Genomic DNA, 25,587 nt, shown 5'->3' with positions numbered 1-25,587 from the left:
TGTGTAAAAAACTCCGAAAGTCCGAATTACCCTTCGGCTTCTGTATCCGGAGTACCACAAGGTTCTGTCCTTGGAGCTTTTCTTTTTCTGATCTATTTAAATGACCTCTGGTTTTTTCCCCATTGACTGCATCGTGTACCAGAACATCGAATCTGTACAAGATCAGACTGTGCTATGTGATTACCTCTCTGCAATTAACAGTTGGCGCCAAATCTGGCATATGAACAAAAATGTCTCAAAATGTGCCCATATGATGGTCACAAGAAAGAAAAAACCATTAATATATACTTACAAAATCAACAATGCAGATGTCAAGCGGGTTGACAGCTTCAAATATCTGGGCGTTATGATTGACTCCAAATTAACGTGGAATGCACAAGTTGATTATGTTGTTTTGAGGTCCCTAAAACAGCTGTGGTTATTGAAGCATCGCATGAGGCACTGCGCTAGTGTGACAAAACTTGCAGCACTCACGACACTCGTTAGGGCAATGCTTGATTACACTGGCACTGTTTGGGACCCTCATACTAAGAAAAACATCAAACACATTGAAGGGGTGCAAAAGAAAGCACTTAGATTCATTTACAACGCAATTACCATAGAAGTATCTGTTTCAGACCTGAGAACACGAGCTGGGCTCCCGTCGCTAGAAATGCGCCGCAAACTACACTGCCTACAAATGATGTACAATATTGTGAACAACCATGTCAAAATCAATTTTCATACTTACATGCATTTCAACGAATCCAGGAAAACGAGAGGTAAGCACAGCAAGACAGTTGTAATGCCACAGGTTAAAACTAACACCTAACGTTCATTCTTTCCTCGAACCACAGCCGAGTGGAACGCCTTACCCTGCGAGGTTGCTGACATGCCTTCTGTTGAATCTTTTGCAACGGCCATGTCACCTTATCTATGAAGCAGCAAGTATTTCTTTACATCGCTCCTTGCTTTGCCATCCGCCTTTTGAAGTGAATTCCTTCTTTCTTTTTTCTATTTGTTGATTGTGCGCGTTCCCTCGTTGCTGATTGTCAATCACGCGATTTATTTCCTTGCCGCTGTTAAACTAAACTTGGAAATTCTTCAAGAACAAGGTATCCACTCCTGCTTTGACTGCCAAGAGGCAGTTGGCAGTATTTGATAAATAAATCTTTTGAACATAGCATTACATTTTTTGTTGCTGAATTGTGCTACCTGTACCATTTTTCTTTTTCCCCCTAAAATAATGCCCATTTCAGGGCACTGTAGGTATCTGAATAAATAAATAAATAACCTGCTGCAGTTTTGAATGCTATGTTCATATGGAAGCTCATTGTACATGTAAAGTCATGACCAAAGTTTGCACTGCGGATTCGCTGAAAATTTTTTTTCTGAGTTGACTCCTCACTGGTCAGTAAGCTCCTATTTTTCCGGAAAATGGAGCATGCATGTGCCCTCATGTGCCACTGCTTTTCATTGTATTTCTATCCCCTACTGCACTAAATGAACTTTTTCACAGTCTCGGATCTAGCAATATTTTGCCCATGAGTGTACATTCTTAGCCAATATGCCCCTTTCCCTATAGCTGGCAGCAGCGCATTTCTGGTGCAAGCACATCATGGTATATTAGGTGTAGTTGCGTAGTGATGCACGATATATCTGTTGAATCACAGCATGCGTAATGATGAATGATTTGTCATAGACCATTCTGAACAACATCATAGCTTAACGATGTATGATGTCATAGATTAACAATGTATGATATCGTAGATAAACGATCTATGATGTCATAGATTTATGATGTATGATATCATAGATTAATGATGTACGATATCGTAGCCTAATGATGTATCATAAATCATAGCTTTATGATGCAATAACCTCGTACAAGAAAAGTCATAGGATATGTCGTAACATTTTTTCAGCAGGGCGTGTCTGACTGTATGATATACGATGAAACCTGAGTCGTACATCGTAGTAGTTTCGTCATAAGTCGTAAATTCTGCAACAATATCGTGTCCGATTGTATGATATGCGATGAAACCTGAGTCGTACATCGTAGTAGTTTCGTCATAAGTCGTAAATTCTGCAATGATATCGTGTCTGACTGTATGACATATGATGCAAACCGAGTCGAACATCATAGAAGCTTCATCATAAGTCATATATTTTGTATGATATATCATTCATCTTCAATGAATTGTCATACAATTTTGTGATTTGTCATAAAAATACTGCCAAGATCATAGATCATAGCCATAGACTTTTTTCAGCACATTTTTTTTTCTCCACAAGAAAATGCTTTGGCCACGTCACTGTCCAGGAACATACGCTGGAATAGCTGGCCTTCCGACGATGACCGATAAGAGAAATGCGATGTGACAACCTTCAAAGTCTGCAGAATCTACGTTCGTCACCAGCTCGTGTACTTTGCAAGCATCGTCTAGCTTTCCAGATTGAGAAGGAGGCAGGACGGCTGACTGTTGCCCCGTACATGGAACTAAATAGCTTTGCACCGAGCAGTTGGCTGCAATCTCCATGATGCCAGCATGCTTAGCACTCTTCATATGGCTCTTCAACGCTGACTCGCCCATGGTGGCGATATCGAAGGTCTTGCTGCAAGGCCTGCATCTTGCGCAGTGCTCACTCGTCGTATCTATGCAATCCAGTCTTTGTAAGCGTCGTGAAGCCACACGCCTTGAAATTTGCTTTTCCAAGGCATTTGCTTCGTAGTCAGATTACTTCAGCCGCAAAACGTCGGGTGCAGAACCGATAGCACAATGCAAATGCCGTCAACCACCATAACAAAGCATCAAGATCGGACTGGATTGAATCGGCTCAAGTTGGCTTCAAAGCCAAGTGGCTCCAATGTGGCTAACCATCGCGCAACATTGGCTACATTAGCACAAACTTATTTTCATGCCTGAAATGCATATATTAAAACACGATATTGAAAATAAAAATATATTAACTGCATTTTTTCTGATTAATAGCCATTTGCATGTCCTACGCTAGGAATTCAAGGATTTTCAAGGAGCAGCAAGAACTCTGATTTTCAAGGGCCTTCCAAACAAAATATTCAAATTCAAGGACCTGTGCGCACCCTAAGTTCAGTTGCTAACAACGCACTCTCAAATTTAGGCACACTTGCAAGGCTTCAAGAGCTCTTGTAGTGGAAATGTGGACCTGTATAACATTTCAAATAAGCCATTTGAAAACTTAACATTAAACATTTCAACACAAACTCTAGTATGTGTGCATAACGCCCACCCCCCTGCAATTTCTGACACTTTGTACTCTGTCCTGGGTTGAAGTCAGAAAGATAGCTGTGCTACTTCCTCCTAACTCAAACTGGCACAGATTGAGATCAAAATGAAACCAAGAGTGTCCCCTCCCCAGCTGTGCACTAGGGTACGTTTTGCATTAAATGTTGTACAGCCTCGGTAGCAGTGATATTCTGCTGCTCAGCACGAGGCTGAAAGTTCAGTCCCAGCGGCAGGAAAATGAACAACTTCGCATATAATTCAGGACACCAGAGCTGCGAAGTTAACGCCGTACCTTCATTACAGCCCACCCACATAAGCAGTTTACTTGTTGCACAGTTCACTCACAAAATTGCCTAGTGATAGAAGCATCTCGAATATGTTTAGTCATTTCTAAATAATAAAATCTTTATCTTTCGGCAAGTCCTCTCTACTGTCATAGTCAACAGTGGCTCAATGGTTGTGGCATTCAGCTACTGATGCCCTGGTCATCTGATAGCAGCAGCTGTATTCCAATGAAGGTTGAGTGCAAAAAGCGGTGTGCTGTGCGTTGTCAGCATGTGTTAAAGAAAACTAGGCTGTCCGAATAAGTCTCGTATCCTTTACTTCAGTGCAATCCACTTTTAACGACATTAAAAAAAACGGAAAATTTGATGGTTATAACTGATTATCGTTATATCTGGACGGCAAAAAAGAACCCATGCATTTTATCATGCATGTAGGAATTACCCCATGAATGTAAGGGCACACAGTGTCTTGGCACTCTGCCAAGTTTGCCGAGCCAGCCATCCCACCCCCTCTGGAGCTGCCATCAAAAGATAAACAGGCAGCGATGTTATTTATCACCATAGAGCATCTTGGTGCGCTGCCAAGGACTGTGATGCAGACAGTGCAAAACGGGGAACGTGCAATAAAAGGGAACACTAAAAAAAAGTAAATTCTCAACCATCTTGGAAGGGGAACAAACTTTTTAGTCAGACAGCGTTGCACGGCAGTAGCTAAGCAAGCTCCTCCCTCCAGCTATTGCGTCGATGATAGCGCTTGGTTCTCTAGGCCATAGGTAACGCTCCAGCACGGATTTTGCCCCGCCGGTCCGGTCTGTTCGGAGAGCTTGTACCACGTTCAGTTCAAAGGATTTCATTTCTTATCACGCTTTCAGATAAAGTTTTACTGTAAACACCATCTTGGGGGCCAGAATCCTACCCTTGTATTCCTTATTTCACCAATAATTGTATCGTTATATAAGTGATATATCGTTATATCTGGTATCATTATAAGTGGATTACACTGTACAGCACCTCTCATAGCCCAGGTGCCGTTTCTCGCTCTCTTCCCTCCCAACTTCCAGCGTGCGTCTCTCGAACCCTCGTGTTTAGGTAACGCGGCTCCTCTTTCCGCTCACAGCGCAGTTCCTAGGACGTGATCGGTGCAAACATCAGAAACATCATGATGCTATTCGCGCCTCTTCGTATATATCACTTGTTTGAGGCCCACAGTAAAATTGCGCGGGTTGTTCTCAGCTCTTTGTGAATTCAACTGTTGTGACACTCCAATATATGGCAGCAATGACTTTCAGCTTTCTGCCAAGACGAAGTGCATTCGTATAGACTAGCTGTACAGTTTACTTTAAATTTTCAACGTGCGCTGTTAAAGGTGAACTAAAGAGGAATCGGAACTCGTATTTTTACTGCAAGAACTTATTCTACACGTTCCGGGCATTCTTGGAAACTTCGAATTATTGTCCTGTGTGGCTGATTGCCCTAATTATATCGGATTAAGCATCCCAGGCTCCCACATTTTTCTTGAACTCAACGCGGTAGGTAGGCGGAGTCAACCAACGCGTGGAGTGCCATTAGCCAGACCAGTGGCGGCTTCGCTTTCGCTGTTGCAAGTTTCTGTGAATAAACAGCTTCAGTCACGGACAATACAGGCAAAGATTAAGCGCATGGAAATAAAAATACACGTGGACTCTTTGATTTACGTGTCACTCCGCCGATGGCAGAGCGGCAAGCCGCCACGGGACTGGTCTTTGGTTGACTCCTCCTACCTACTGAGTTAAAAAAAAGGCGGGAGCCGGGACGTTTATTCCGATTTAATTAGGGCAATCGGTCGCACAGGACAATAATTCGAAGTTTCTAAGAATGCCCGGAACGTGTAGATAGAGTTCCCGTGGGAAAAAGACGAGTTCAGATTCCTCTTTACAGCGCCTTTAATCATGCTCAATGAAGTTTGTCAGCTTGCAAATGTACAGCCCCTCTTCTTCCGCAAATTCAATCAACACACATGGCGCATAGATATCTTTCAGTTTCAATACAGTAATAACACCTGAAAGAGAACGAAAGCATTCCATGATGTGCGGAGGTAGCTTGTGCTGGCTTTCCATGCAAACAACCCTAGTGCACAACAAAATGCATTCTCGGGTTTCATTTTCGGTAACCTGAAAAATGCGGTTTATAACAAAGAAATCATTCTCTGTTGTGCAAATAGCTGTACTGTTGCTCTTCTTTGCCCTCTCATACCTTGTGCTGTACAGCACAGTGGAGCGGAAACTAAACCGAAAATGCTCCTCAAGAGAAGGAACGTATCCAAAGCTCAACATAAGGCTGTTTCTTTCTTCTGTTCAAAGCACGGGAAACGGGTCACAAGCTCCAAACATATAAGAGTTACCCACACATGTGGCATTCAGAGTGAGTGGGTGCCCCAGCATTGTGCATATGAAATTTCTGGCTTGCTCCTGAACAGTGCAAAGTGCCATAGCCAAATCCACTTGCTGCAGCATAATCACTTTTTTAATGACCTGGTCAGGAGCCCCATTTGCTGATGTTATTGCTCTAAGCACCCTACCATTCCCGGTTTCAAAAACAAATGCCGAATGTGCCCACAGTGGCCCGAAGTTCTTAGCAGCCTTCGCCAGGTGGAGAAACTGGTGGACGTTGAATGTCAGCAGCCGCGCTCCATACAGTGCTGGCATCTGTGACACGAAGTCCTCTAGTAGGCGGCCTGCACCAAGATAGTACCAACATCTCACTGTAAAAATATCTAGTGATACCAAAAATGTAACGTGTAATTTAGGTGCGTTCCATTAGTAATATCAGATAAAGAAAGTAATTACGTGAACCACAAGAGGACAACTGATAAGTACTTTCTATAATAAACTGATAACCAGAGAAGGGATGTTGAAAGCTGTGGGAACATACTACAGGAAATGCAAGCTCATACGGCCGAGTCAGGCTTGAAACAGAAACACGGTATTTAATAATAAAAACAAACATGAGATAACTTTGGAAAAAAAAAAGGATTGAGCCCACTGCTATGCGCCGCTCATGAAACCATGAGCTTCTAAACGTCCTTTTAAGCATAGCATTACTTGGCTCATGCTTGGCGTGAGCAGAATGTGTGTACAGAATGTGTCCGCAGAATGTGAACGAATGATGGATGGCCATAGAACAATGAACAGAGAGGAGAACATAGAGAGAGAGGGGAACCTCTCATGGTGAACAACAAGCTGTCTAAATGGCATTCTTTAGAGAATATGCAACTGCAGCTGGAAGCTACTAATCCTGATAGTCAGAAAAGTAATTGAAATGTAGAGTATCGTGGTCAATACACTGCACTGACTGCACGCTGAAAGCAGCGCTAGTCAGTGAGGCACCCTAAGATAGACAATCCTGAATGCTGCTAAAAAAACTGAGCAGCTGCAGAGTTCTGCCACATCAACTCTAAGAGAAAGACCACCAGTAAGCACAGCACACACAAGACTAGAGGCTGTGGCTCTCAATGGCTAACAAAAATGCACTTTTTTTCAGCAAAGAGAGTATTTAATTAAGCTTTCATACCCCTCAAGTTGGCAACAACATGCAAATACCCAACTTTTAAAGGGACACTCAGTGACAAATGAAGTAAGCCTGTATAGATTAAAGCAGCCTAATAAAAATGCAATGGGAAATCTTATGAACTAAAAAACATCACAAAATTATATGTAGATATCACCACCATCAGTCGTTATCAGATGATAACTGCAATGATATGTAGGCAGTTTTCTCTCGCGTATCCCTAGGTGACATTGCCATGTGCTTCATGCAGTGACCGCAGAGTCCTTTCCAGTCAAGTCGTCATGAATTTGAATCAAGTCTCATTTGCAGGTTCGTCCTTAAGCTATATCAGACTACATTAGTACATCCTGCACTGGCACCACTTTAGTGAAATATTCAAGAATGACACAATCTATAGAGCAAAGAATAAAGAATCAGAAGCAGCACAATTACTACAAACCACAATAAACTGTTCATGACAAACACCTGCAGACCATAAGCACAAGGCTCTCCTTGCTTTGAGATGCCACATTAATTCCCTGAACTACCAATAAGTACTTTTGGCGCCTAGCTTCTAATACTGCATTATACAGCTAGGCCTCGCCTGCATGATTTATTTGCTGCAATGTCAGCTCTTCCAGTAGTAGGGTGAATATGGCTTCAACCAGCAATGCAAAGCGGTTCAGGTAGCGCTGAGGTAGTATGCCCAAGAAGCAGGGCAGGGAATAAAAAAGCAACCAATGCCGCCATTCGCTGGCTTTCCAGTGGCACTTGTCCTTGAGCGAACGTGGCAGACGAGTGAATGAATGAGGTGGCTTTATTGCCAGCAGCCTTCTGTCCACTTTGGCCATGGTTACAGGGCGCCCTGCACAAATAATAATGTTGTGCACTTGGCGCTGGTGTGCACGTAACAATGGCAATGGCTTATCACTGTTTGCTGTTCTAGTCTAAAAAGCAGCTTTCTAACCATAGCAGCAGAAGCTGCATGCACAAATTTTGTGGGCCCTTTTAAGCATTAAATCTCCGCATAGCAGCAGGACATCATGTAAAAAAGGGCACTGAAATGATGTCAGGCACTTACGTTGCATAGAAAACATTGAGAAGGGTAACAGAACAAAAAATCTCTGCCTTTGTCTTCACATGCTGCAGACAAATTCACACAAACTGGCTGAGAAGATGGCACTGGCTGCTGTGAGGCAGAATTAGAACATAAGTGAACCAACGTGAAAGGCGTTGGATTAGGTTACGTTCCAGCATAGCACAACATACCAAGATGTTATGTCGCACTGCTCACCATTCCAAGGTGAAAATTATGACGCCACTTTGTTTCGACTCATAATTCAAGCTCTATAAATGAATTTTTTCTGGATCCACTGCCATAAGTTTATGGAGACCCGCCGTGCTGTCTCAGTGGTTAGAGTGCTCGGCTACTGAGCCGGAGTTCCCATGTTCGAATCCAACCACGGCGGCCACGTTTCGCATCGATGGAGGTGAAATGCAAAAACGCGCCCGTGTGTTGTGTGACATCAGTGCACGTTAAAGGTCCCCAGGTGGTCGAAATTAATCCCCAGCCCTACACTAGGAGCCCTCTTTCTTCCTTTCTTTCACTCCCATAGTTTCTGCGCCATATCCTTTCCTCAAAAGCCAATTTTGATGTTTATGTAATTGCACTGCTGTTTTTGCATGCAGCGTGAAATGTTTAAATTAGAAGGTGCAGCATTAAACTTCAAGTGATATCAACAAGATGCTAAGAAATTGAAATTTTTGCCAAAGTTGCAATCTGCAAGCTGTTGGTGATTGCTTACAACCAATGCAAATAATATGAACCCCTACTGACGTTCAGTGGCACTGCGTGGCTGTCATGCAAATCATACCCAGGTTCCTTTTTCGAGCTACACAAATGCAGCTTACCCAACTTTCTGGGCACTCAAGCATGCCAGACTGTTCTTTCTTTTGTTTGTGAAACTATGAACCTCCTCATGCTCATAAGTCCCTTAGTGCTTTTTCGTAAGTTAGTTATTTTTCATGTCTAGTTTTGATAGCAGGACATAGGACCACACCTTGTTTGAGGAGCCAGCTGAATGAGCATTGCAACTTGAACATCAGAGCTAAGCTCCATCATGTCAGCAGCTGAACTAAACGGCAACAGTTAATTAAACCTTTCTGGTCAGGTATAGCTTCCCCACTGACTCCTGCAATGGTCAGTATTCTTTTGGTCTTTCCAGCTCCTCGCAATTATAAAGAGTGCCATATCAAGACTTTGTTATAAACATTTATTTAAAGCACTGTGCCGAGCCATGCCGGACTATACCAACCACACGCACACTTTTCCACTGTCGGGTGATGCCCGAGGTACGACCAGAAAGGGTTAAGGAGTACCAGCCAGCAACAACCTTTGTTATCTCTTTTTTCCTATGCTTATTTTAGGTCAATGTACCCTTCAGCAATGCAGTACAGAGTATTGGAAAATTTTTTAAGGTTACTTAGTGCTATAACGTGTAGAAGTGTAGCCTTTTTACTTTCTCCGCTACTTGCCAATGTAGAACGGTCGCTGAGAGTTTGCTGAATCAAACCACTGGTCAGTAAGGCATTTCGTGAGACCAATGAGCACACAATGCATATACTCCACTGTGTGGCCAAACACAATGTTAAAGTGTTTCAGGTGATTCAGTGGTGACTGCCATTTAAGCCCAATCACAGCATCTTTGATCTCCGCAAACTCCATGTCTTTCGACATCTCCCCTGGGGTCCGCTCCTCACCGACTGTAACACTCATGTACCTTTGGGCCCCTGTTGAAAGGAGAGAAATAGTGTGCATGCTCGATTATTTGCCTGCAGAAAGCAGAATCTACAGGAATTAAGCAATGCCTGCATATGTTTTATGCACTAAACTATTATGAGCAAAAGTAATCGATCCAACAGTCCATGGTGCGAACCGTATGCCACACTGCATGCTGGCGCTGCCTGACGAATCGCTCATATTGTTGAAAACGTCGCAGTGTGCCAATCTTGACACTAGGAGCACTTCGTCAGGTAGCACCCACATGTATACAGTGCAGCTTGGTTTGTAATGCAGACTGACAGCCCTTACTTTTGCTTATGACAGTACTCTTGCTCAGTATAAGTCTCTCACGTGACATTCGCATGATGTGTCTAGATGGGGAATTTTAGGCCCGCCTTCAATACTTTGCACCTCACATCTGCGGTCACGGATAAGTGTGGCACATCTACATCACATGTTTCTAATGGTAAATTTCGGTGCAGCCAGAGCTTTCACAAAGTGCACTGACAACTTTGATACAAATTGAACACTGCAAATGCAACGTTTTTCCTTAGCAGTATTTGAACATCACTTCAACTTATCCATTTTTTGGTCGTAGCTAACTGAGTCAGAACACCCTAAATGCATTTCAGGCCATTTTATAAGCTTTTCAAAATTACGATATGAAATTATTAAGCATATTCGCTAAGTTAACAAAAATGCACAAGTTTTCAGCCAGATGCAATGACAAAGTTGATCAACCATACCTTCGTGAAACTCGGCACAATTGTAGCACCAAGGGCAGCCGAAGAGACCATTAAACTGGACCATGTTGATCACAGATGCTCGGGCTGGCGCATCCACACAGCAGCACAGTACGTAAAGCCTTGATGAAAGCACTGTATGACCTGCCTTCCAAGTGATCTTGCCAAACTGATTGATCTCTTCAACAAATTTGGTTAAGAAGGTTCTCATGTATGGGTACTGTCCGAACCACAGCCCACCTATCAAGCAGTTCTTTAGCCTGTAGCAAGGTGGCAACTCATTGATCAAAAACTGGATTGGCCACACAGATGATGACGATGACTTGAATACAGGGCTTCCATCTGTGTTGATGGTGATGGTAAGGTCCATTCAGCCAATTTTGCCGCTCTTCCTCAACTCCTCGGCCATAGAACCACTTGTGATGTCCTGCAACAGCGCTGCTCCTTCTTGCTGAATGACTGCCTTCAAGTTCACAAGTCTTTCAATCAATACTGCCTTTGATTTTGCAAGCAAACATTTCACCTGTTCTCTCATATCTAAAATGATGAAAAAATGTCCCCTAGTTTTTAGAACAGAAAGTTTCGTGTTGAACTCGCAGTCCGGGCACCTCAGTGATGACATTCCGGGCACCGACACTAGCACACTGCCACAGGTGTCACAATAAAAAAACCGCTTCACCAGCTTTGCCTTGCGTGACGACCAAAGCTTTCGGAACACAAACTTTGAACGTGGAAGTACACCTTTAAAGCAAAACAGGCCATCTATAAGGCGCAGCAGATCATTCAGGGCCTCCCAGGTAAGGCCATGAGTGACGACAAACGCCATAATCATTACGATCGCGGCTGCCTTTGTCGTTGTGGAGCCCGGAAGTGTTGCTGCCTCAAGCTCGACAAAGTCCGATGCCAGAAACTCGCATTCGCCGTCGTCGTTTTCGGTTTCTCCCGACATAGAACTGCTCTCTTCGGGTGTTTCGCCAAGCCGGTCAAAGTCGTCTGTTTGGAAAAAATCTTCGTCATCGACATACGAGCTGCCGCCTGCCTGCTCATCGTGGGCACTCAAAGTAGGCGAGGCTGGCTGCTCCGCTTGTTCTGCTGCTGGTTGCTCGCCACTTGGAAGGTTCAGCAAATCGCCCACAACGCCTCCGCCGTGGAAATCTCCGTCGTTAGCAGCTGAGGCAGCTGACGTCGATGAGGCAAAATGCTGAGCGCGAAGCCGCACTTCTTGCTGCCTCCTGTAAAGTGTGGTCTTCGGGACAACAAACGGTTCGTCTTTGTAGAAATAACGCTTCCGTCGTTTCTTGGTGACATCCCCATCCATAGTAGTCTAAGAAAAACTAAATGAAACAGACAGGCAAAAAATACCAAACTATAATGGAAGAAATTGAACAAAATAGCAGCAAAAGGTGACAACAAAGTGACCACTGCTCTATCGGTCTTGACTCTTGAAGTCCTGATTGTCTTGACTTTCGCCCTCCGGATACAACCACGAAATGCGCTGTGCAAAACACTGTAGCAATTTGAGGTTCACTGGGTACCTGCAGTCGGCTTTGTTCTACCCAAAAAGAACTGTAAAGTTTATAAGTATTCATTAAAATATGCTCCGCGTGCGCGCTAGAAAAAAATTGCCTTTTCAAAGCATGGCCATAACAAGCCAAAAGTATCCAAAGCTTCTAGCCATCGTAGCTGTGTTAGGTATTAGCTGCAATTTTTTTGGATCCCTAGCGGCGCTGCTTTGTTAGCATACGAAAATATTTTTTATTATGGAGCCGTTGCTAGCATACGTGCTGTATAAAGACGGTGAAAAGGCCGTCGTGCCAGTCAGCCTAATTAAAGATTATTGCCCAAAATCCACAAAAGACTTGCGAAAAACAAGTTGGTCTACTGGACAAGTTGGAGCGGGACAAAGACGCTCCGGATGGCGGTGATGAAGATTATTATCCTGGCGACATAGAAGGACTGGCTGGTAAGTGACAACAATATTTTTGTCCACACTAAGAAATCCGGAAAGCAGGCGCGTTGCTACGATTGTAGAAGGTGTGCAAATTTATAAACTATCGCAGCGCGCGCGACGCTAGTGCATGCGGTACAGCTGCCTTTGAGGGTACCCCTCGCGAGTGCAGGCGGGCGTGACAAGAACTGGAGAGACCAGAAAATGATAGGCTGTTTGCCCTCGCAATTTCGTCGGGCAGGGCTTTTCCTGGAGAAAACCCGCAACAGACTGTCGCTAGCATTCATGATTACAGCGGTTTTGTCACTTCATCACAAGTCGCTATCGGGGTACAGTTTGCTTGCAGGTCTTGCGCGGCTTCAACTTTCCGGTAGTCATTCCCACCCGACCACGCACGTTGCTGAGTCAGCCTATTGTACTCGTCTACTCTAGAGACATAAGAAGAAACACGTGATCAACAAATGTGCAGTGTTGAGCCATGAGCATAGATATAACATGCGTGAGTGGACAAGCTAACACATCAGGGAGGGCGCACTGCACGTATTGTGACAACATAAGCCGCCGCGGCGGCTGAGTGGTTATGGTGCTCGTCTGCTGGCCCGAAAGACGCGGGTTCGATCCCGGCCGCGGCGGTCGAATTTCAATGGAAGCGAAATTCTAGAGGCCCGTGTGCTGTGCGATGTCAGTGCATGTTAAAGAACCCAGGTGGTCGAAATTTCCGGAGCCCTTCACTACGGCGTCTCTCAAAGCCTGAGTCGCTTCGGGATGTTAAACCCTGATAAACCATAAACCATATTGTGACAACAAGCGCACAATGTCAGATACCACTAACAAACAAATATTCTATGTTCCTGTCCTCCCTTCACTTCAAGCAGGGGTCTCAAACCCATTGCTATGCAGAACGCATTGAGGAAATTTCGTCCCCCATGGGCAAGGAGAAAGGGATCAACGTCATTGTTGCACCATGCCCCTGGCTTCCTGCTTACTTAATTTCAGCTTTGGCAGAGTGTAACTCGCATTCAACAGCCAGCTATCTGTACCTTGCATGCCGAGAATACTGACGTTTTTCGAAAACTGAAATCGGCATACTTTTATTGGTTTATTATGGTTTTATCTGAAATGTCGAACCCCTACTTGTTAGTGACGTGCTCAAGTAGCCTAACTGTTTGCAAAGAGAATGGCTTTGGTTACTGGAGATTACACAGCGACTCTATCCAAATATGATAGGCAGCGTTACTAGGAGAAAACAAACAGCTGGACCCTTTCGCACTGCGGGCAAGCAACTGCATCCAGGACATTGGCTTGTGGCCATGCGTGGTTGCTTCGGGCATCCACTAATTCTTGATGTTAAGAAAAAGCTTCATTACTCATAAGCAACTGAAGTTTTGGAAGGCGCTGAGGCCTACAACTTGTAATGAGCGACTGGGTGCACGAGCCATCAGTGAAGGAAGCGTCGGCTGACACCATAGTCATGGTAACAAAAGTGAGGCGGCTTCTTTTCCACCTTAACTTGGGCTGATTGTGTATTTTATTCGCAGGTAGACCATGTGCAAAGCCAGAACCAGGCTCTGCTAACTGCGTGGGTGGTGGCCAAGAGCGCAGGCGATGTAATCGCTGCACACTGCACTTGCATGACAGGGAATGGCAAAGCCTGTTACCATATGGCTGCATCCTTTTCTTCATCGTGTATGGCGTGCATCGAATGTGACTTCCACTTTTCATACGTGGGCTTGAAGTCAGGTGTTCGCGCTGTCGGTGCAAGAACACTCTAGGTGCGCACACACGCCATGCTAGATGAAGAAAAAGATGCAGCAATATAATAACAGGCTTTGCCATTCCCTGTCATGAAGGTGCAGTGTGCAGCGATTACATAACCTCCGCTCTTGGCCACCACCCACGCAGTTAGCAGAGCCTGGTTCTGTCTTTGCACACGATTTACCTGCAAATAAAATGCACGATCAGCTCATGTTAAGGTACAAAAAAAGCCGCCTAGCCTTTGTTATCATGACTACGAGGTCAGCCGACACTTCCTTCACTGACAGCTCGCGCACCCAGCCGCTTATTACAAGTTGTAAGCCTCAGCGCCTTCCACAACTTCAGTTGCTTTTGAGTAATGAAGCTTTTTTTTCTAACATCAAGAACTATTTGATGTCATACATGCATGACACAAGCCTATGTCCTGGACGCAGACGCTTGCCTACAGTGTGAAAAGGTCCATCCCAGTTGTATTTGTTTTCGCTCCATAACGTCGTCTATCACATTCAGATAGTGTCACGGCATAATATGTAAAAACTGAAGCCATTCTCTTTGCTAACAGTTAGGCTATTTGTAACACATCAGCACAGCATGTTGCTGTAGCGGCTGCTGCGAGTGTAGTGGGCATCGGCTAATGAATACAAGATGGCTGCTCAACACATAGCATCACGCTTCCGTCTTTCGTGCATGCCTCTTATAGAAGGTATTCACTGAAGCAGTGCTACCAAGCGGTCGAGCGTCGCTGCGGCTAGCGTGCATTGTTTGGGGCCGTTTTGTGCCAGTTCGCAAAGTGTCAAATATACCGTGAGACACCTGTTTGTGATCCGAACATTTTGCACGTTTTCAAATGCATCAACGTCCACTTTCTGTGTGTAATACTCTAGTACATGAACTTTGCAGCAGAGTTCTTCTTTGCCGTGGTATAGCCGCACTGCCTCCCAGTCTTGAAAAACACTGTTGAGCAGCAGAAGATGAAAACACAAAGAACAGAGACAAACACCACGGGCGCTATTTCGTCTTCTGCTGCGCTGCTGTGTTTTTCGAAACTATAAATGTGCAAGCCCATCAAGCCACACTACTGCCTTTCAGTGTTGCTTTTAGGCAGCCGCCCTAGCTTGTACTGCAACTAGAGAGCCAAATTAGCAAGCTGCGTTACACGTAAGAATGTACACGACTTGAAGCTTTTTTGTATCGGTTGGTCCTGTCTGCTATTCACACGGGACACAACATTGATAAAGAGGGCATGATTACCAGCTCCAATTACAAAACTTAGCAGCACAGAAAATCTTATTCCCATCAGCTGTAGTCCAAAATCTGTTGAAGCTCAACATATGCTGTTTCAGCAGAAAGTCAAAGCATAATACCTGCCTTATTTATGTGACAGAACAGTGAAGCAAAAACTGTAATGTGCTCACAGCATGAACAGCAGACCTAGCAAGAATGTTTTGCAGTTTTGATTGTCGCAACATAAAGCTGCTTCAAATGCACATGGCCTGGACCATGGTTGACAGCAATGCCATGTGCAGCGATTCCGCTAGCTTGAGCATTACCATGCTACTTTCAGTTGATAGAGATGACAAGCTAGCTACTAGCTAACTGAGCTGGCACGTTGCAAATTACTTACCCCTTCAAAAAGTGGCACTCCAGTCCTCTGCAGTCTCACGCACGTCTTTTTATCAAATATTTGCATGATATCAGAGATTTGTACGGTTTAATTTTTTGACCTGTTGAAAACTCAAGCAATGCACAAGACAAGCCTCGACATTAGTGAATTCAACTTGCAGCAGCTGTCCTGCACGTCGCATACCACACCTGCGCCTCCTCGGTCGTATACGTTTGTTTTCACCAAGTGGAATCTTTTTAGGGTGTCCACTATTTTCTTTTTCATGCAGTTCATGGTTCAGTCTTCATTAGCTTTTGCTCCTTTTTCTCTTTTTTTCTATGTCTCTGTTTTCCATTTTCTGTTACTGGCGGATTGCTAGGTTATCATTGTCATTTTTTTGCATTCTTTGAAGATTTGTGCATGCATGTTGTTGCTTAGTGATGGGATGTTTTTTCGGTGTTCATTTTCATTCAGTTTTAAATGTAGCACCCTTCCTGTCCTCTCCTTTCTTTGTCCTGTCAAAATGCTCCTTTTTTTATTGAGCACCACTGTGTATCCACTGTGTCAAATGTGTTTCCACGTAAGATAGAAATTGTCTACTATGAGACGCGAGCGACATTTAACTTGCAAGCAGTTCAATGCTGCGGCTGGCTGCAGTGGCAGTGAACTTGACTGTGAACATGGTGAATGCCGCGCCAGATGCTAGCACCCCTTGTGGATGACGTCACGTGAATACCTCCTATATGCCTCTGCCTGCAGAAGTTTTAAGAACACCATGATCAGGCTTAGTATCTCATCAGTCTATGCATGCAGTCAAGAACATAAAGTTGTGATCTGTGATCAGCACAACTTCCAGCAGCATGAAAACTCTTGGTCTGTTGTGCAGACTTATTGTGACCTGTATGCAAAATACACTATGTTATTAATAATCACAGCTTTGTCATGTTAATTACCACTTCAAGCATGCACAATTCTGATGTTGGACAGCTCTTAATAGGCACAAATTATTTCTTCAAGGTAGAGGTTAACCTGGCATCACTCATGTATAGAACGGAAAGCTGCTCCAGCATGTATTATATAAATCCACTGCTGACAATAATACTTGAAATTGTTCGGCTAATTGTACACTGCTTTGTTCATATGTTGTATTGTTTCATGAGTATTATGTTTAATTGAGATGTCTATAATGCAGCAACGGCAGAAGAACTGGCAAAAAAACTGAACAAGCGAAGGATCCGGTGGCCGAAGCATGTGTTTGATGAAGCTGCTCATGAAGCTGTTCAGCAAAGTGCTCAGGTATCCGTCTGTCAATTTGCAATACTTCAGTGGCCAAGTTATTGGAGCATCTGCTTCACATGTGGGAAGTGTGGCATTCAATTCTTAGTGACGCCGGGAACCTGTTGTTGATACAGTGGGTAAAAGCTTTCCTCTGGCCGGGGGCTTCCCACTTTGAGTAAACAGTCACTTTCATTAAACAAAACAACTTTGTAGCATGGTACTGTTTGGCCAAAGCCGACCTTGCATCAGGAAAAGTGTCATTAGCAGCAGCTCTTTCCTCTGTTCTTTGCTTTCGAATATTTCGTAGTGCATCTTATGTATTTGCTTGCCTATTTTAGCTGTGTGCTCCATTGTGGATTGAAAGATTGAAGTACAAGCGAGTGGGGAGATGCGCAAAGGAAAGGAAGCAGCCTGTGTATGATCAGTATTCGTAATTTATTCTAATGGGCTCCAGTCAAGCCTCAGTGGGAGGCTTATCAGGCCTTCCTGACAATAATGTCCTTTGTAGCCTAAGAATAAATCGGGTACCTGAAGCCTGGCCGGCGGACTAATGCTAGCTTTGGAAGTTTTATCAATCCTTGACCATTAAAGACCTTGTATGTAACAGTAATCTGTGAGTTCAACTCTTGCTGCAGATTACATTTGGAAGTCCAGCAATTATTTGAGAATTCAGGAAAAATAATAGAGTTATGCTCAGTGTGCACAAGCTGTCTGTAAAGAGACACTGAATGGGAATACTAAGTTAAAGCGGCCTTGACAGCCTATTTTCATGCATACCCTGCTTATCGCATTTAATTCTCAACTCGTTTAGTAAAAGTCCCCCAACTTTCAGTTGATTCTGTGCAGCAAATATTTTGAAAACGAATTTTTTCTGTTTCTTCTGCGAACTGCTTGCTGGTCTGGCAACCTCTGATCGCTGACGTTAGAAGGGCATGCGCACCCCGCGTTGTCTGCTGCGCGCTGTTGAGGTGCTTGCATGCACATCATAGACGGCGGTCGCTCGAAAACGTTTCTTTTTTTTTGAGCTTATTCAAATAAAATACATTTTCAGTGTTTTCTTTTCGGAAGCCGTCAGCTTAGTACGCTAGCTGAGAAATCCTTAGGAAAGCATACTTGCTCGTGGCACCCCTTTTCTGATTGTTGAGGAAACAGAAATCGATGGACCCCTACTTTATTATTTACGCTCATAAACAAGTTATTTTTATGTTATGAGTGTGGTTTCTTTTGAGCAGTCGAGTGCTTTCGTATGCGAAAAGCGGCACGTGCCATGCATTGCATGCCTTCGCCGATGTGCGCCGTGAAAGCCGCGTCGTTTTGTACCTGGATACCAGTTTCTTGTCCGCTATTCATCGGCTTCATAATTAAACTCAAACTATCACAAAGTGGCACTGGAGTAACCTTGAGGCACGAAAGGAGCAGTGAAAAGTGCCGAATGAGACAACTTCCCGCTGCATGTGTGCATTTGTAAGCTGAACATACATTCCCTTCGGCTCATAGAACCCTTTTGCAGGAACCAAGCCGCTTGCAAAACCCTACGCGACTCGAATGTTTTCACTGCCCACACCGATGAATGGTCGCCGCCGTCTAGATGAGTGCTTGAAAATGATAGTACATCATTTAGCGTTTACTGTGCGTGCGCATTGCGGCCTAGGAATGCGATGATCACGACAACTGTAGCCCCGCGCTGGGATTGTTTACATAGCTCTGCGCAAACAGTACTGCTTGGCATAAAACTCAAAGTCGGCTATCCTTATCTTAAATATTACGTAGTATTGCTCGCAAATTGTAGCTTTCCTCGTCTACACACTGTGATAACACTGCAATAAGCACCGCTGATTCTATATCGCCTGCTTGGGAAACGCCTCGCATAGGACCGGCGCTTCCCGCTGAATGCATCTGCTTCCTCTTATGTCATCAGTATGTTGATTTTAAAACGCTTTAGCTAAAGAGAAGTTCGGACATTACTTGAATTAATGAAAACTACCAGATTTGTTGTCCACAGTCGACGCCGACGGCTTCTGTCGGCTGCCTTCAGCACATGCTGTGAACACCGGGTCACATATCGACACTTCCCCTTTATTGTACTCGCACCCTGCGATGTAGGCAGTCGTCGCTTTGAGGGCACTGTAGCCAAAGCTAAGCTCAACAGCTATTTAAGGTGCTAAAACTCGCGAATTCGCTCTTTGCAATCGCCGAAATCGCACACACGAATCCTGCGTACTCGCTAGGCCTCGTCACAAAAGGGGCCGGCGGTCCACCGTCGACCGAAATTCAAGATTATGGCAAAAGTTCCTCACTGATTAGTAAGAAAGTGTTAAGCTATGAAATGCAGCCGCTCGGTTTGCTTTTTTCGATGTGGATAAGGTACACAAGCGCTCTTTCGGGCCGTCTATTCACCGGGTGTGAAGCTTTCGCTCGGCCGCACAAGCCTAGGCGACAGCGATGAGTGGCACCGTCGTGCGGCGTTTTCTGTCCGTGTCGCTTGCCTCGCCGATAGGTTCTATGCGCAGGAACCGAATAAAAGCACATCTTCGCTCGTGCACGAACATCGCGCGTATGTCGCCGTGGCTAGCATCCGGTCCAATAAGTTTTAAAGTTCTTAAGTTTATAAAAATATGTCATATCAACTAGCCCCAACCACACTCTGCCAGTTCCTACTACGTTCACTCTTTTTACATTACTGCGATACGGAGTCGTTGGTCCTGCTGGCGTCGTCGTCGGTCTAGCTTGACAGACTAGTGCGTCAGCGATGGCATTTGCATACCGACCAGCCAACCGATCGCCGTAGCATCGGCCTAGTGTAACCGTACCCTATACCGAAGAATAACTGCGTTACTATTATTAACGCTTTGGCGGCAGCAGTCACACATATATGGGAGATGACGGCTACTTCGATCGCCCACGAAAATAAAGGGACAAGAGACCTCGCTGCGCACAATGCAGCAACGAGAGCAGACGACGATGCTCCATGTATGCCCTAGTGACGTCACGAGCGCATTCAATATGACGGTCGCTGCCGGTGGGAGGAGTTTCTCGTTCTCAATTCGATCGCATATTTTGGAATATACAACATATGCAGGGCAACCAAATTTCGAAAACTGAATCATAAGCTTTTGTATTAGTTACTGAAGCTCAAAACTGCAACATGAAGAACGACCATATCATGGCCCCTTTAAGCTAGACTGGTTAGTTAGTGTTTCGGGAACATTACCAAAGTTTCTTCTGTGCGCAAGTCTGCTGTGTTGCCAAGAAAGCCACAAATAAAATATTCCTGCATTCAAATGGTCTGCGAAATCACATAACAGATGTCACTACTGCACCCCGAAATGGGAATTCAGCATTATGGTGTTTGGCTAGTCGGAGGCGCCACTTCAGATGGCCCGAAACACGGCCGAAAGCATTGTTGTGGAGGTTCAAAAAACTAAGCTGGTTTACGATTCTGAGGGATGGAAGAGCTAGTAATCCAGTGACGACTGTGGGGAAAGAAAACCCTCGTTGACTCAGGTCTGCCAGCTAAGTATGGCAGGAACATAGAGCGCATTATTACAAATGACTCTGGCGGCTACCAGCTGGCTCTCGCCTACCTGCCAGCATTATCCCGGCATGGTGCCTGCCATTTCATATGGCCTTGTGCAGACGAGACTGTGGCATTTAAGCTCTGCCAAAACACGCTCACCTTTCTCTGAATGCTCGGTTCAGGTATTTAACTACAAATGAGGCAGTGAGTACAGCATCCTTTATTTTTTTCATTTATTGTTACCGCTCCACATTTCATGAGAGTGAGCATAATGATTTGACCAAGCTAGTTCAGGAAACTGCCTAATTCAAGTATTCTGGGGACTCCGGCGCTGGTTCATCACAGACTCGCGAGTTTGGTTGTTTATGCATACGTACCACCTTTTCAATGGTGAGGATTTTATCCTTCATAGCGTGCCCGTACAGGAGAAAACAATACATTTTAAAATTTGAGAATGCCACAAGCGCGCGGAAAGAAGCCAGTTTAAAGGCTTAACCGAGAACTGAACCCCTTGACTGTCTGCCGAGCAAACAAAACAGAGTGTAAATCTGTTGCAAGCATACAATTCTAAACATGCTCATAGCATGGTTGCACACAGGGTGGATGCACAGAATGCAAGATGAAAGTCTCTGTAGTGATATTCGTGTCTCATCTTTCTGTCCATCATCTGGTTTGCGCTGTTTTTATAATGTATTTCACATTCTTTACTGCTCTTGCCACACTGCTTTCTTCATATTTCAATGTTAGATGTGCACTGATGTCAAAATAGACTTAAGGCTGCGCGTCGAATCACTCAACCAATTGTTGCTGGCGAAGCGGACACGCCACGAGCTTCAGTTTCTTGAATCTGCATGGGGTGTTACCACAGGTGCTTCACTTGGAGGCAATTTTCTGACTGTCATCATCCTGAGATGTTAATCTATCAATCTATCACAACTTAGTGGTCCCATCTCGTTTTCCTTTAATAGTGACATAAAAAGGCAGTTATGTGTTTAAATATAGTGACATCACCTGTTGATTTGCTTCGTAATAGCAAAATCATCCACAAGTAGAAATTCTTCACTGGTTGATAATGAGTTTATGGCATTAAAATGTTATCTGTTTTGTCGAGATGCAACCATGTGGATTCGAAATGGTCGCAGAAATTTTCTTCACCTCATTCGCATAAAAGCCTTGCGTAGGATGATGAACAGAGTTGGTTGAGCAACACTTCTTGTTTTTTGTAGTCAGAGAATTGCATACTACTTGCAAGTTGGTTATGCTGCTTGGAAAGTACTTCTAGTGGGCCCCTTGGTATGTGTGCTGTAAGCAAGGAATAGCACCATAATTATGGTTATTCTTTCATTTTATCTCATTCTTAGAAGTTAGTTTTTTATGGGACTGGAAATTTGACCATGAATGTGCTCTAGAATGATAGTAATGAGATGTATATGTTTGCATCTCAAAAACAAAATTGGGGCATGAGAGATGCAGTGCCAACAGTGTTTGCTGAGGTGTGTCTTTGTCAGCGTGGCTGCTGTTAGTTCCACGTTTATAGCAACTATTCTTAGCAAGCATGTAGTTGGGCCTGTTAGAGAACATTAGGCAGGGGCAATGCATGCTTTGACTAAGATGCCCTATCATAAATGAGGTGGTGAGTCTTGTGAAATTTAGTTGTTTGCCTCAGGGTCTTGATAATATTTTCATTGCTGACTTTCTGGTGGGTAAAATTCAAAACGTTGTGGCGGTATTTGCTGTGAGAAATTCCGTTTTATCTTTTTGAGTAGTATGTGAGTACAGGTGTATAGTGGAATGAGTGGTGGTGTGTAGTGCATAGAAGATTGAGTGACGGCTTCCAGCCAGTGATGATGCAATCAAGATAACATGACACATCTATTTCGCCTCATTTCCAAACGGGCATCACGTTTGGGGCTGGCATTGTCTTTGCCTGAGGTCTAATTCATTGCACATTTTTAAAGGGGGACCCACATGGAGCGAACTTGCACTGCAGAAAGCCAACGCTCTTCCGCCGTGCAGCACCACAAGCGGCGGAAAATGGGTGGCTGCCGCCAGACCGCTGCTGCAAGGATTTAGAAACGGCGTGATTCCATATGCTTAGTGAAATGCTGAAAAGAACAGCTGTGCATTTACAATTAACCTATTGATTCCATGATGACAAAGCGGACGAATTATTCTTTGTGACCCCTTACTGAACCAAAATAGTTAACCTATTTGAACCTCTTGCGCTTCCTGACGTCAACCGACGTGTAGTGGCTAAGCCTAGCAGCTTTGCAAATCCAGAATTCTGAAAATCTGGCGCGTTTCATCGCTACAATTTTGTGCTGCGGGCATCTTCGGAACAGCGAAAGCTTCGTGCGACTTGTTTGCCTTGAACGTGAGGCACAGTGTAGCGGTAACGACGAGTTCGTGGTGAAGTGAGAGGCCACTTCGGCAGGTGCGGCCATGTTGTAGAAGCGGGCAGAAGTCGGACGCGGTCGCACCCTGATTGGTCCGCGCTGATAGCCCATGTTGGCCGCTTCCGACCAGCGGCTGACTGCCGGGCGCACATATCTAGCCCGGCCTGATCAGCGGCGAACGGCCGCCCCGCCGGACGCCAGTTTTTTGCAAGAAAAATGCTCCATGTGGGTCGCCCTTAAGACTGCTTGTTGTTGAATTGGAGCTTCACAAATATCACTGTGTCGTAATTAGTCATTCACCCCACTGGTAAAACAGATATGCTAAGGTGTGCTTAGAATGGGAGGCGTGAAAAGTGTGGTACATTCACCATTGAGAGGAGTAGCCTGCTTGCACATGAATGTCACTAGGGCAAAATCAAGAGCTGCCATCTAGGTCGCTGGCACCATGCTAGCGGGGAGGCAGCTTGGAAGTATGAACAGCATGGGTGCACACTTGGTTAAGTTGGCGATGTAGGTATCTCATGTAGGCGTGTGATATGGTGATTCATGAGTATAAGAGCATGACGGTGATTTTGCTCGATAAAATGCATGACACTCAGCACCTTGAAGAGCCGAGTGGCGCCTCTCGCCATTGAGGGATTTGACAATGTCGCTCTGTATAAGGTTGCGATTGCGAACTTTACATTACAAAAGTTTTTCTCTTCGTCGCACCTGTCTAAAAAGATAGGGTTGCTATGTTTACACACAAGTACCCTAAAGGAGACGAGTGTCAGCAAGAGAACTCTCTCATTCAGGAAAGATGCAGTTTCAACATGTTTATATTTACTCTAAATAAAGTGAATGCTCCTCAAATGAATTATAATTGCCCATGCTGTGCTGCAATTCTTGCAATATTTAATATAAAGTATTTGGGAACTGCATGCAGTCTTGATGTGGGTATTTCTTTTCTATAGGCATGTGACTTAAGCACAGAAGTAAAAAAAGCACAGTACAGCAGATGAAAAGAAATGTTGGCACAGTGTTAAGTGATCTGGAATTAATGTGGCATCATTTAGGACAGCAACTTGAGTTCAGACATCTTGAGAGTTAATTCAGTATAATGCAGCTGATCATGCACACTACCAACGCAATGAGCGGCCATATTTTTCTGCTCTACAGAGATTTCTCTCCTATGTGAGCTTAATCTCGAACTGAGCTCAAAGAGAAATAAAGCCCTTTGATGTATGAAATTCGCAATCGCAATAGTTAATTTTTAAAAAGGTTTGAAGACCTTAAGCTGCTCTCTTTTCTTGTCAGGTCATTCATGCATTCAAGGGCCAATTTTGCCTGGCCCCTTTTCACACCTCCCCTGCTATAATCCCCAGTTATGCAGTCTTGCTGAGTGCATTGGTATGCGATACAGTGTATATTGAAGTATGAAATTGGATAAAAAATAAGCAGAAAACTTCCTGGCTTGAAAAAATGCTATTTTCATGGCCTTCGATTTTTTTTATTAGAAACAGGCTTGTTTCTTATGTTGCACACAAGCGGAATGTACAGTGTCTCTGCTTATGGGTGCAAAAAAGATTACAAAGACCATCTGTAATGGCAGAAATTGAGAAGTATTCATTATGTGAACACTCAGTTTAACATGTTGCACAAATCGCATTTTTTGTCTCCAGATTTTGCGGTTTTGTGTTCATCATTATTGGGTTTTCACTTGTGACGGGGTATTTAAGCTATCTGTTTGGCATGAATACAAGTGCTTTCATCGTGCAGGAGAGGCAAGAACACCTGAAGAAAAGAAAAACCTGCCAGTGCAGTGAACAGCAACAGGTATGTGAAGTGTAGTGAGATTCAATACTGGCATATACAAGGGCGTTTTAAATTTGTCTTGTAGGTGTGCAACTTGGACATACCGGCCACGAGGGAGCCTGAGCTAGGCTCAGAATCCCTTGGGGCACGAGACGTGCCAGGTGAAGGGCTGGCAGAGCTGGCTGCAGCTGCACCAACTGCAGTGGAGGCTGCTGCCTCCAGCAGTCCGAGCCCAGCACAGCAGGGGCTACCAGTGCAAGTGAGTGGCACACATTATATATACAGTTAACAACCATTATTACTTTGTAGTGCCAAAAGAGAGCTAATGGTATTTGGTGCACTAAATGTTGTTCAGTTAGTATGACAAGTCTTCCAGTGGTGATGTGTGGAAGATCAGCCCATTTGCCCTGAGTAATATTTTCGTTGTTTTATTATAACTGAGTGTTCATTGTAACTATACGGCTGTTAAAGTAAGCCTGATTGTGTTGGGAAACAAGTTCTTATTTAAATCACTATTTTTCACGAAATAAAACTAGTGGCCCTAACTATAGTTCCTGGAAACATACATTGGCAGTGTTTTTAGAATATTGAAGTCAAGAGTTTGACGGAAACCCATCTGGTCGGGATGATGCATGAAAAAAATAAATGATGCCGACCAAAAGAGCGAAGACAACTACATTTCGCCTTCCACGCGGCAGCCTTGATCACAGTGAGGGC

The 25,587-nt window shown here is 44.3% G+C and overlaps 1 pseudogene; it reads right to left on the bottom strand.

The window, feature by feature from the left end:
- Window positions 1-9,581: 9,581 nt before the first annotated feature.
- On the bottom strand, window positions 9,582-11,897 carry LOC144116519 (uncharacterized; annotated as a pseudogene).
- Window positions 11,898-25,587: the final 13,690 nt, after the last annotated feature.

Source organism: Amblyomma americanum, chromosome 1, assembly GCF_052857255.1.
Source record: "Amblyomma americanum isolate KBUSLIRL-KWMA chromosome 1, ASM5285725v1, whole genome shotgun sequence".
NCBI lineage: Eukaryota > Metazoa > Arthropoda > Arachnida > Ixodida > Ixodidae > Amblyomma > Amblyomma americanum.
This window is presented reverse-complemented; position numbering and strand designations above follow the sequence as displayed.